We start from the raw sequence: 12,793 nt of genomic DNA, 5'->3' as shown, positions 1-12,793 counted from the left end.
TATTGGAAAGAATACTAGGTCTGGAGAAAGAGGACCTGGGGCTCTATCAATTCCAACATTAGTAATTTTAGGCATATCCATTAATCTCTATGAACCTCAATTTCCTTTCCTAACTGTAATGTTAAATGACTTTCCCATAGCCTGTTTATTAGAAAGACAAGACTTGAATACAGGTATTTCTGACTCTAGTGCCCCATTTTGCCTCTCATATAAGAAGTTGATGGTAATATCCTTCAGCCTAATTATATCCTCTGTGGGTTATACTGTGCAACCTTGCACAAGTCACCTGACGTCCCGGGGCCTCAATTTCCTCCTCTATAGATTGAGGTGGTTGGACTAGATGGCTTCTTCAATATATGAGAGTTGGTTTTACTCAAGCCTCTTCCTTTCCAAGACAGAAAACACAAAACCAAGGAATGGAATGGAATGATTTTTTCTATCAAGACAAAAACAATGAAGTTCAGAACTGGATCACTTGGCCCTTTCTCTTCTTATCTCCTCTCAGTTCAAAATGCTTACACCTCTTAATGGCAAGCATTCTCTTAGACCTGCAGCTGGGTTTCACACATTCAAGCCTCAGTACAATCTTTTTTGTGGTCTTTGCCTTTTTCTGGAAAATTGGTTTTGTTTGACCACCATAGCCACTCTGCTTCCGATCGTATTGCCTTTTCCCCTGTGCGTAGTGGGAATCGTTGCCTTTCTTGTACTGCGTCACTTTGTGAGGCTGGTGCTTGCCGCACTTTTTGCAGAAAGTTCTGCGGGTTTTGGGGACGTTCACTGAAGGGCAGCGATGCGCTTCCACCCGGGCTTGTCTGATGTCTAGGCGAGCGCTCGGCCGAGGACGACGACGAGCTGAAGAAGACGACCGGCTTCGAAGGATGACGGCGAAAGACTCTATAAGGTCTTTTCCTAATGGAATGCTTTATATGTTTTCTTAGATTTCTTATTTGTCAATTATTTTCCTCTTACATTTTAATCTGGTTGGGTATACACTCCTGAGCCATTCATGGCCCACGTTCAACACATCTAAAGTGCTGTTGTTCAGTTGTTTTTGACTCTTTATGACCCCATTTGGGCTTTTCTAAGCAAAGATGCTTGAGTGGCTTGTCATTTCCTCCTCCAGCTCATTTTTACAGGTGATGAACTGAGGCAAACATGGTTAAGTGACTTACCCAGGGTCTCATAGGTAGTATATAAGGCCAGTTTTGAACTCAGGCAGAGGAGTCTTCTTGATGCCAGCCCAGGCACTATCTACTGCATCACCTAGCTGCCTGGCACATAATACGCTATATGCTTAATAAAGTCTTCTTTGTTTATTTAAAACATCTTGAAAATCAAATCATATGGACTGTACCACATATTTCTCTCTGTGTTTGTTCAGGTCTTGATGCTTTCTTCTATTTCATACTTCCTCTTCTAAGTCTCAACTGTAATTCTCTCCATCACACATTGAGTACTGAAGTGTTTGAGTTTAAATATAATATTTTGACTCTGATGAAGATTGCAGAATCTTACATTGAGTATGTTCACTTTTCTACTTCTTAGTTCACTTATAAAAACTCTTAGAATATTATGGCTTGGACAGTTTGCACCTTGGGTTTCCTAAGAATAATTTTCCTCTCCATTAATTTTTGCTATTACACAAGATACTATCACTTTTGTTTTACCATGATCTTTCTTAGTTATATTTTGCACCCCAGTTTGTACCGTAAGTGATGTTGTCCTTTGTTTGCTTATTTCCCCTTTCATAAGGAAGTTCAACTATTATTAGGGTGAGGCCACTTCTATGTTATTTTGTTTTCTTATGGCAGAAGTTGCTTTGTATCAGATAAATTTCCCTGAGAAATATTGATGTTCCAGTTCATGTGTCAAAATAGATGAGACAATTCTTCTAATAATCATGACCTCTTAAACCTTAGAAAGATGAGACTTATGTATAATATGTAAAGTAACTTTAGCTATCCCCAAGGACTAAGATACCAATAATTCTATGAAGATAACAGTCAAATGAAATAATAGTAGAAAATATTAATCTCCAATTTTGAATATACTATGAAGTTCCCCATGGACCAGTATGCACTAGATGGAATTCACAAATCCATTTATGTGTTTGAAACAGAACTCAGCTCTTTCACCTCCCTATGCCATAGAAAGCCAAAAACCAAATACTTTCTATGGTTGATATGTTAGTGTGGCAGCATGCTGTGCTGCAACAATACTCAAAAAGACAACTGAAGAACAAAGGGAATGGGGAAAGGATGGCAATCTGTGTGTAGAATTTTATAATGGCTGAATAAAAGAATGGGCAGACATATAGCTGTCCCTTCAGAAATCACTTGGGGCATAGATAGACTCCAGAGAAATGTGAATTGCTCAGTATGAAAAGGAAACTGCCTAGGAAATCACCATCAAAAGGAAAGTAGTCAGAAAGAGAATAATAGGGGAATATATGGGGGAAAAGACTGAAATTATCAAGGTCATTAGCAAGAACAAAACTCATTTAAACACTATAAGCATAAGCGGATAAAGCATCAGGGAAGCTATTAATAACAGAAATGACTGTAAACTCTAGTTCACTTAAATTAATACAAACATCTACAAATAAATTTTGCAAGACAAACAAATGTGAAATGATCAATAATCATGTGGAACAGCCTTTCAATTGCCAAGAGACCATGAAATCACAAGATATTTTCAAATATTTTGAGAGAAATAAGAAATGTGAAAACAAAAGTTATGATATTCACAGTAGAAACAATCATAAAAATAGGAAAAAAAAACTTTGTCTTGGTGCCAAACATTAAGAAAGAAATAAAAGAGAGAACAACTAATCAATACTCCAAATATAAAGCAGTGAAGAACAATTTGAAAGAAGAGAAGATAAAAGCATTTAAATTGAATTAAAAACATCAAATCTATATAAGCAAAATGTGCTGATCTCACAGAAGAGTTCATATACAACCTAATAATTATATATCTTCTAGAAGTCTTATATATATATATAGTCTTCTATATCATATATATGTATATCTTTTATATCTTCTAGACAAGTAAAAAAAAACCCTGAATGTTGAAATGAAAAAAAAATAGAAGAAAACTGTTCAAGACCTCTAAATGTATGAAAAAGTGTACCACTCAAAATTTAACATCGTAAGGAAAATTCAAAAAATAAGTGTGGCAATTATGCTCTCAGACAAAGAAAAAAAAATTACAACATAAAAAGAGATACGTTAGGAAACTATGTTATACTGGAAGAATCCATAGAGAGAACTTTAGTATCATCATTATACCTAAAAACTCCAAATAACTTAGCATTAAATTCATAAACAAAAATTTTATTTAATTACAAGAAGATACTGTGAAGTAATAGTGATATGGAAGTCTTGGTTCCTTCTCAGTTTTGAATTAACAAATATAAAGAAAAGGGAATTGTAAAAAAATTATTGAATTCATGGATAAATTAGGTCTTAAAGACAATGGCATTTTAAAAATATGTGTATTACCCAGTACCACATGGAATTTAACAATATTTAACCATGTAATAAGACACAGAGATAGTGTAAGTAATTGGAAAGAGAAAACAATAATCAATATATTCCTTATAGATCAAAATTAACAAATTTATTAATTTGAAAAAAACCCCTCCAAAATAAACAGAGACAAAATGGAGAATTAAACAAGTCTTAAACAATGAATGAATCAAAGAATAAATCTAAGAAATAATTTTTAAAAGTTATGAGAAATAAGATGATAATAATGAAAGACAGTACCAAACTTTTTGAAATGAAGTTAATAAAATGTTTAGCACAAAACTTATATTCCTAGAAGCATTTACTAAATAAAAAAGGGAGAATTAATGAAATGATTTTTTAAAAATAGCAAACCTATAAGAAATTATGAGAAGGCAAATTTCAGAAAAACCTGGAAAAATTCACATGAACTGATGCTCAGTAAAGTGAGGAGAAGCAAGAGTATATTGTATGTACACAGTAACAGCAACACTTTGTAATGATTAAATATTATATACTTAGCTCTTCTCAGTAATACAATCATCTGAGACAATTTCAAAAGACTTATAATGGTAAATGCTAGCCACATCTAGAAAAAGAAAATTGAACTCTGAATGCAAATCAAAGCATACCATTTTCCCTTTTCTTTTTTTTCCTTTCTCATTTTTTTTCCTTTTTATTCTGATTTTTTTTTTCACAACATGGCCAATGTGAAAATATATTCAATATGAGTGTGTATGTATCACCTGTATCAGATTGCTTACTGTCTTAAAGAGGCATGTGAGAAAGGAGGGAGGGAGTAAAATTTGGAACTCAATCTGGTATAAAAGTGAATATTGAAAACTCTTTTACATGTATTTAGGAAAAATACTATTAAGTGGAGAAAAAAGGAATAGCAAGTTGTTCATAATAGATTTGCAGTTTCATATGCAATCATGTTTTTTATTATACTGTTATTAAAATGCTTGTTTTATCCTATAAATTAAATTTAAAATAAAATAAATGTGAAAATAGCAAATCAACACATAATCAAATATAAAATATGAAAAGTGGAACATTTAAAAAGAAAGAAGTAAAGTGCAAATCAAAAGTAGCTAAATAAAAAATAATTAATCAAAATAATTGAAATCTTTCTAAAATTAATACAATTAACAATTCATTAGCAATATAACTAAACAAGACAGAATAATAAAATAAAAGTAGCATATGAACAAAAAGAAATGACAAAAAAATCCCACAAAAAATAAAATAATTACCCAAATTTAAACATATTTTTTGCTACTAAAGCTGACAGCATAGAAAAGAATAGTTTTGAAAATTAAAAAAAAATCCAGAAGACCTAGTTAATATGTTAAATAATCTAATCTCAGAAAACAAAATAGAACTAGCTGTAAAAGAAATGCCAAAGGGTGGAAATATTAATCTGGATCTAATTGATTCAAAGTGATGCTTTATTATACTTTTAAATTATAATTAGTAGTAAAACTTATCAAACTATTCTGAAAAATTGAGAAAGGTAGTACGCTACTAGTTTCATTTTATGAGGCAAATATAGTCCTAATGCCTAATCAGGGAAGGGTAAAGCACAGAAAACACATGTTTCATAAATGAACATCAAATTTAAAATTTTATATTAAATCTTTTAAAATAGATTATGGCAATTCATCCAACAAGTTATTGATTATGACCAATTTGGAAAAATAAGGGATGCAAAGATGATTCAGTATTGTGCAAACAACTAGCATAATAAGTTTTTAAAAAATCAACATAATCAATAATTAAAAGAAAAATATCCCAAATAATATCATTATTTTGACAGATGCAGTAAAAAGCCTTTGACAAATTATGTTCATTTATGCAAAAAAAAAAAAGAACTACAAAGAATGGACAAAGAATGACTTTTTTTTTTTTGCTTTTTATGAGGGGGAAGGGAGGGAAATTGGGTTAAAGTGAGCTGCCCAAGGTTACATGCATAGTAAAGTGTTTAATGTCTGAGGTTGGATTTGAACTAAGGTTCTACTGATTCTAGGGCTGGTACTCTATTCACTGTGCCACCTAGCCTTCCCAAGAGTGATCTTTCTTTATATCATAAAAATGTCTCTCTAAAACCAATAAACAAACATATACAATGTGAATACCCTAGAAAATTTCTCAGTAAAATAAGAAATAAAGTAAGTATTGCCAGCAACTGATGTTGTAGGACAGGTGGTGAACAAAAGAGTCAGGCCAGGAGAGCATGATGAGATCAATGCCAGTTTATTTATATTTCTCTTGAGTATATATAGAGTACTTGCTTTCAGGTTTAAAGAATATCTTGTTTTTTGCTCAGAATGCTTGAGCTCCAATGTTATTTCTGAAGAACAACTTTTTCAGAACAGGATGCCTTGTAATCACGTCCTTTCTGACTCCAGGTTATCTCTGAGGACAAGATAAACTTTTTGTGGTGTCGATTTTACATAATTATTTGAGGGAAAAGTTTCAGGCTGTTTAACAGAGGGACCTTGCTCCCTCCTACATCTGAGCTAGGTCTCTGAGTTTTCTCAGACCTCAATTTAGGTACTTCACATTCAACTGAGTGGTAAGTTACAAAATAAAACTTCAATAATCAACAGCATTTTTATATTTAACAATGACATCCAGGAATTAAGTAATAAAAAGGAAAAATGCTGTTCCAAATAATTATAAATTCTTGAAATATTTGAAAATCACTACATCAAAGCACACAGAATATTGTATAAATTAAAATTATAAGTTTCTTAAATAAATAAAAATAAAGAAATATTTAATATTCAGCACTGGAATATGCCAATATGTAAATAATAATTTATAATTTTGTCACCTGCATCAAATTATTTTTAAAATTTATTTATTCTTGGTTTTCAGTATTCATTTACACAAGATTTTGAGTTGCTTTTTTTTCTCCTCATATTTCCCCTAACCCCCAAACCAAAATAGCAAACCTACTGAATACCCCTTCCCCGAATCTGTTCTTTCTTATATCCTCCTCCTTCATCTCCTAACTTTCTAGTAGGGCACATGGCTGTGGCTGCACAACTGTGGCTTCTCAGTGGCTTCTGTCACCATGGTGCAGAGGCCAACCCCACTCCCAACTACTGGATCCCAAAATCCCCACTGCACTGACCTCTCACTTTTTCCTTAGCATCTATGTGTTGATAATTCTATAAACCACCACAGCTGCTGGTGATCTGAAGTTCCTTTAGCTGGGGGCTGGTCAGGCCTGCCCTGAGGCTAAAACCTTGGGCTGCTGTGGGTCCAGTGTCCACTCCCAGAACACTGTGCTGGCTGCTTACTGCCTGCCCTCCAGGCTGTCTTTAGTGGGAGGTCATTTTGTGGGTTCTATAGCTCCAAAGTTTCTTCAGAGTCACCTTTTACATGAATTGGAGGAGGTGAGAACAGGAGCCCCACAGAAGTCCTGTTTCTATTCTGCCATCTTGACTCCGTCTCCCCTACCATTTGACTTTTAAAGTCTTTTTTAAGATCTTCTATGAATTCTTCTAGTCAGATGACCCTTTGACATTACTCTTTGGGGATTTATTTACTCCAATATGTTCCTATGAAGAAGAACCCTAGTCTTCTCTATTTCCATAAAAGCTTATTTTTTGTGATCAATTCTACATCTGGGTTATGGGGAATGGTGTCTCTTGCCCCAAATCTTTAGTTCTTCCCCCAGCCTGGAACCAAAGTTAAACCTCCAATGTCTTGTAAGTGCCCACAGCCAGGGGTTTACTGACCCATTGCTCCTGCATTCACTGGGTGTATACTGGTTCCTTCTCACCTTTGCTACTCTTTACAGAACAGCTAGGTCTGGATCTAGAAGCATCTGCTGCCAAAATCTATTAGTGGGACTGGACCATGCTTTTCCCTCACCCAGTTGTGGCAGACCTTTCCTACTGACCTTCTAACCTTTGGAGTTTGTGGGTTGAAAAGGCTGGAAATCCCCATATCTGCCAGTGATTCAGTCCCCTCTGGCTTGCTCAAGGTTTTCTGTGGCCTGGTTTGTGCCAGTGTGTATTTATACTAGACTGTGATCTTCTCTCAGAATGGTGCAACAGAATTTTACTTTTCATATTCCAGGTTGTCTTTGGCTGGAAATTTGTTTCACTCTGTCATTCTGTAGGTTCTGTTACTCTAGAATTTGTTTGAAGTAATTTTAAAGGAATTTGGAGGGTTCTAGGGGAAGAGTATCTTTTTACTTATTCATCTTGGCTATACCCTTTTTTCTCATTTTATGGTGAGCAACTTGTCAGGTACACAGAAAGGAGTTACTATGTAATTGAATGCAATATTGTCACAGTTTTTTTTTTTCATTCTTGCAATTTGTTGCTTATTTTGGCCTTTTTTCTCAAGGATTCTTAACCAGGGTTCTATGATCTTGATATCGAATAATTTGAAAACTATGTTTCACTATAATTTTTTCTTTTGCTATTGTATATATTTTATTTTATGCATTATTCTGAGAAGTCCATGGGTTTTATCAGAATTCCAAAGAGGATTCTGATAAAAAATAGTTTAATAAACAAAATTAAAATAATCCAAGGATTCAGATAAACTTCTCTAACCAATCACTTCCTACCTTTTAAAATACAGTCAATTTCAATTTTGTGATCCATTGATTGATTTTTATTTTACTTCATTCTCTGCAGCAGATGGCAGTGCACAAACTATTTTTCTTGATGTAATCTTATTTTGTTATTCCTGTTGTTTTCATCATGAGTGCTCCAAAGTAAGGGTGGTAGTCCAGAAAAGACTTTGGTTCTTATTAGGTCACTCCACCACTTTTCTCCTTCTTTGTTCTGATACTAGTCTTTCAATTGTGTATCTTAGAAGCTTCTAGAGCAGCATATTCACTGATCAATCCCTAATAACTTCCTGCCTATGACATCAGAGTTAGGGAACAAATCAATTAAGCATGAGAAAATTTTGACTCCCAACCTCATAAAATTCCTGGATTTTACCTAAGAAATATAGTTACCCTGAAGTAATAATGAAAAAAAAAAGATTAAAATCATGATATTACCGTGGGTTGCTAGATTAGAGGGCAGCATTTCATAGCATCATTATTAAGTCCATTTCTTTCTCTGGTTATGGCCTAAATACACACATAAACACAAACAGAGTCACACATTATATATATATATATACACACACACATGGAAAAAGTATGTTTATATATGCGTGTGTAGTATTTGTGTGTGTGTTTGTATATATGTACTGTTTCTTCAGGTGGAATGCAAACTCCTTGAGGAGAGGGATTATTCAGTTATATTTTAGTCCTGAGTGTGTAGCATTATATATGAAGATTAAAATATCCTTAAATAATATTATTGGTTCATGATCTTTCAGTGTTCTATTTTGAATATAATAGAGATGAACAGGGAAGTCCCCTTTCTTTTCTACTGGGCTGGAGAACATTCCATGGCTTGTAGAATGTGATCTGCCACTTTTCTGTGTTACATATGTTGTGTCCTTTTGTTAAAAAGATCATATTTGACCCAGAGACTCTTGAATAACCCTTAGTCCCTATGACATTGATGCTCATGAGTGTGCTACCATAGAATATTTTGATGACTCAGTCAGGAGCAACCTCCCTTCTCAGTAGCCCCTAAGACCTGTAGAAAATCTCCACCATTTCTCTTTTTTCTTTTTTTCTATGTTATCTTTTTTCCCTTAAATTTATTTTTCAAAATCATTTCTATAAGATTTTGAGTTGCATTTTTTCTTTCTGTCTTTCCCCTATCCCCCAACCCAAAACAGCAAGCCTACTGAATACTTCTTCCCCAATCTGTTCTCTCTTATAGACTGCTACATCACCTCCCTAACTAGCTAGTAGGGCAAAATGGATTTCTATAACCCAGTGCCTGTATGTCTTATTTCCCAGATGTATGTAAAAAACAAACAAACAAAAAAACCCTTTTTTACATTTTTAAAAACTTTGAGCTTCAGATTTTTTCCCTTCTTCCCTCCTCACCCACCCCTACTAGGAAGATAAGTAATTCAATATAGCTTGTACATGTGTAGTTGCCCAAATCATTTCCATAGTAGTTGTATTTTAAAAGACTAAGTATATTTCCCTCTATCCTCTCTTACCCCCAACTTATTCTATTTTTTCCTTAGACTCTATCCCTTTTCAGAACTGTTTACTTCCAACTACCCTCTCCCTCAATCTGCTTCCCTTCTATCATTCCACACCACCCCTTATCACCTACACCCCCCCCCCCAATTTTCCTGTAGGGTAAGATACCCAATTGAGTGTTTATGTTATTCCCTCCTTAGGCCAAATTCCTCTATTTCATTGAATGACCATATCTTCCCCTGTAGCATTATACTCAGTTTTTCTGGGTAGGTGATCCTTGGTTTTAGAACTAGCTTCTTTGACCTCCAGAATATTATATTCTAAGACCTTTGATGGCTTAATGTAGAAGCTGCTAAGTCTTGTGATATCCTGATTGCATTTCCACAATCCTCAAATCATTTCTTCCTGACTGCTTGCAGAATTTTATCCTTGACCTGGGAACTCTGGAATTTGTCTATAATATTCCTAGGAATTTTTTTTTTTGGGGGGGGATATTTTTCAAGAGGCGATTGGTGCATTCTTTCAATTTCTATTTTGCCCTCTGGTTCTAAAATATCAGGGCAATTTTGCTTGATAATTTCTTGAAATATGGTGGCTACTCTCTTTTATTGATCACAGCTTTCAAGTAGTACAATAATTTTTAAATTATCTCTCCTGGATCTATTTTCCAGGTCAATGGTTTTTCCACTGATATATTTTACATTGCCTTCTATTTTTTCATTTGTTTGGATCTGTTTTATAGTATCTTGATTTCTCATAAAGTCATTAGCTTCCAATTGCTCCAATGCAATTTTGAAGGAGTTATTCTTTTCAATGAGTTTTTGAAATTCCCTTTCCATCTGGCAAATTCAACTTTATAAGGCATTCTTCTCCTCACTGGATTTTTTGGGCCTCTTTTGCTGTTTGAGTTCATCTATTTTAAGGTGTTATTTCCATCAGTGTATTTTTGGGTCTCCTTTAGAAGGCTGTTGACTGGCTTTTCATGATTTTCTTACATCATTCTCATTTCTCTTCTCAATTTTTCCTCTACTCCTATCAATTGCTTTTCAAAATACTTCTTGAGCTCCTCCATGGCCTGTAATCAGTTCATATTTTTCTTGGAAGCTTTGATGCAGGAGTTCTGACTTCATTGTTTTCCTCCTGCTCCATGTATTGATCCTTTTTGTCCCCCAAAAACATTCTATGGTCTGTTTGTACTTCCATTTCTTGCTCATATTGCCAGCCAATTATTTGACTTTTGAACTCCTTGCCATGGTAGAACTCTGCTTCCAGAATAGAGAGCTTTGTCCCAAATTATGTTGTTTTTCACAGCTGCCAGAGCTCTTAGGAGAGCACCCTATCTGTAGTCCCCACAAGCTCTGTCTCACTGGCCACACACCCCCAGGGTACCACCCAAGAATGTGATACAGATCCAAGCAGGTAAAACCAAGAGTGATTATCCTCTTAATTCTTTCTTGGTTCCCCTACAATCTGCAGGCCAGGAGCTCCTGCGGTAGCCACAGGGTGCAGCTCCCATGCCTCTGCTGCTTCTTTTCCTAGGGGCAGGGGCTGTATTGTGCTCTTCCATCCCACCCATTCAAACAGTATTCCACACTGACCTTTTACTTTGTCTTTGGCATTTATGGGTTGAGAAATCTGGACACTGCCACAGCTGCTGGTGATTCACTTTCTTGATGTCTGGTGTGGCTGCTGTTGGTAGGGGCCACCCTGGGGCTGGAACCACACAGCTCTTAAGTGATAGTGCTAGGCTCCCAGTTGAGTGTGATAGACACCTCTTGTGTGCCTGTACACCTGCCTTCAGTGGGAGGTTTGTTTCTCTCTTTCACTTTGTGGTTTCTGTATCTCTAAAGTTTAATTTAAGCCATTTTGTTACATGTATTGGAAGTGATTGGAGTGGGAGTTCAAGTCAGTTTTGTGCTTCTAATCTGCTGTCTTGTCACTGCCCCCTCCACCATTTCTTAATCAAGTAATTCACTTTAAAAATTTCCCAGTTTCTTTAAGCAATTTGGGTTAAGTAACTTGCTCAAGGTTACATGGCCAATTATTTCTGGGTGTGGTGCTAAGTATCTGAGCCTGGATTCAATCCCCAGGTCATCCCGACACTGGGCCAGTGCTCTTACTTGCTGAGCCACCTGGCCACCCCTAAGCAATTGGAAAAATAACATTTTTTTGCCTTTTGGAGGGCAATTGGGATTAAATAACTTGCCCAAGGTTACACGGCTAGTTTTTGTGTGTGTATGTGTGTGTGCGTGTGTGTGTGTATGTGTGTGTGTGTATGTGTTAAGTGTCTGAGGCTGGAACTGAACTCAGGTCCTCCTGATTCCAGGGCTGGCACTTTACTCACTGTGCCACCTATGTGCCCCAATTTCCCAGTTTTTTTCTTGGACTTCTACCAATTGAGAGATCATAAAGAAATCTCTACCACCAGAAGCAATGGCAGCTACCAGTATATGTCAGTTAGAATTTGTGCATGAAGAGCTGAAAAGGAGACTGAATTTTTAATTTCTGGCTACTTTTTTGATTTTTTTCACTTTCTTTGAGCATAAGCAGGCAAATATATTCATGAAAGATGGATTATGATGTTAGCCTTATATGGTTTACAATTCCTGGGTTTCTGAATTGGCGGTAGCTTTCTACTGGGGATAGCTATATTTCCCCCCAAGAGGAGACTGTTCCTAATAGCAGGATCATCCAGAATATGAAAACAGTAAATAGTTCTTCCTCACCAGAGAGCAGATGTTGGCTTCATGTATTCATCAGTGAAGGTCTGAAGTGAATGTTAAATATATATTGAGGTATCTCACAATCTTTATTATTTCAGTATATTATTTTTATCATAGGTTACTTTTATATCTTATGTATTTATTAATATGTACTTGTGAATAATTTCAGTTTTGATATTTTTTCTGTGACAGAAGATACATTACTGCCTAAACTGATATCTATTTTGTATATTGAGTACCTTTTCTGAGAAGGGACCTTGGTAATCATTTTGAGTGAAATCTTAGGCATAAGCAATCTCTAAACTTAGTTTAAGGATTTTCCTCATAGTTCTACTCTGGGGTGGATGTATAATGAGTCAGAGAGTGGGGAGGTAGAAGGAATATAATTTCCTTCTTTGGAGATATTCGAAGTAATATCTGAAACATGAAATGAAGCCCATGAGAAGTGATTGGATTGGAGATCCAAA

General features: G+C 35.3%; 1 pseudogene; it reads right to left on the bottom strand.

The window, feature by feature from the left end:
* Positions 1-417: 417 nt before the first annotated feature.
* Positions 418-7,472, bottom strand: LOC138143344 (large ribosomal subunit protein eL42-like; annotated as a pseudogene).
* Positions 7,473-12,793: the final 5,321 nt, after the last annotated feature.

The sequence above is a fragment of the Petaurus breviceps genome, unplaced genomic scaffold (genome assembly GCF_028583685.1).
Source record: "Petaurus breviceps papuanus isolate PSGF00001 unplaced genomic scaffold, PetGlider_PUasm1.0 90638, whole genome shotgun sequence".
NCBI classification, from domain to species: domain Eukaryota; kingdom Metazoa; phylum Chordata; class Mammalia; order Diprotodontia; family Petauridae; genus Petaurus; species Petaurus breviceps.
Note: the sequence above shows the minus strand (reverse complement) of the source record. Positions and strands in the feature narration are given on the sequence as shown.